We start from the raw sequence: 592 nt of genomic DNA on the forward strand, positions 1-592 counted from the left end.
AAAGATTTTCTTAACCTCATCAATGAAGTTTTGTGGGTCTTTTACCAAATTGTGACCCTAAAACTTAGCCAGATTCATCCTAAAAAAAAATCTTGAAATCTAGCTACCACTGATCTACCATTTCTATTAGTAGGAAATGGAACCTGCTGATTGTTATTGTTGGTCATACTCTGAGCCAATAGTTGGATCGCATTCTGAAACTCTTCGTTCTTAACCTCATGGTCTGGGACTAGAGGAATTACGTTAGCATTCCTGGCGTTAGCTCTACAGGGAGGCATGATCTTAAGCGCATAACGATGGATTAGAAAGGAGATCATACCAATGCACGATAAATGAGTCTTGATCCACGGACACAGACCACGGACCGTGGTCTGACCTACGGACCGTGGGTTGAGACCTACCCTATTTTTCTGAGCTTGGCTGGGGAGGGGTTGCAGTGGTGAACCACGGACCACCAGCACGGGTCGTAGTCTGACTTACTATCCGTAGATGGAAATCGTGTGTTGCATCTGTAACTTCTCAAAATCTGCATTTTTGGTCTGTTTCAGATACGAGGTGTTACAGTGTTAAAGGTGGAAAAAGGGACGCACAT

This window comes from Solanum tuberosum, unplaced genomic scaffold (assembly GCF_000226075.1).
Source record: "Solanum tuberosum cultivar DM 1-3 516 R44 unplaced genomic scaffold, SolTub_3.0 scf00362, whole genome shotgun sequence".
Lineage (NCBI taxonomy): Eukaryota > Viridiplantae > Streptophyta > Magnoliopsida > Solanales > Solanaceae > Solanum > Solanum tuberosum.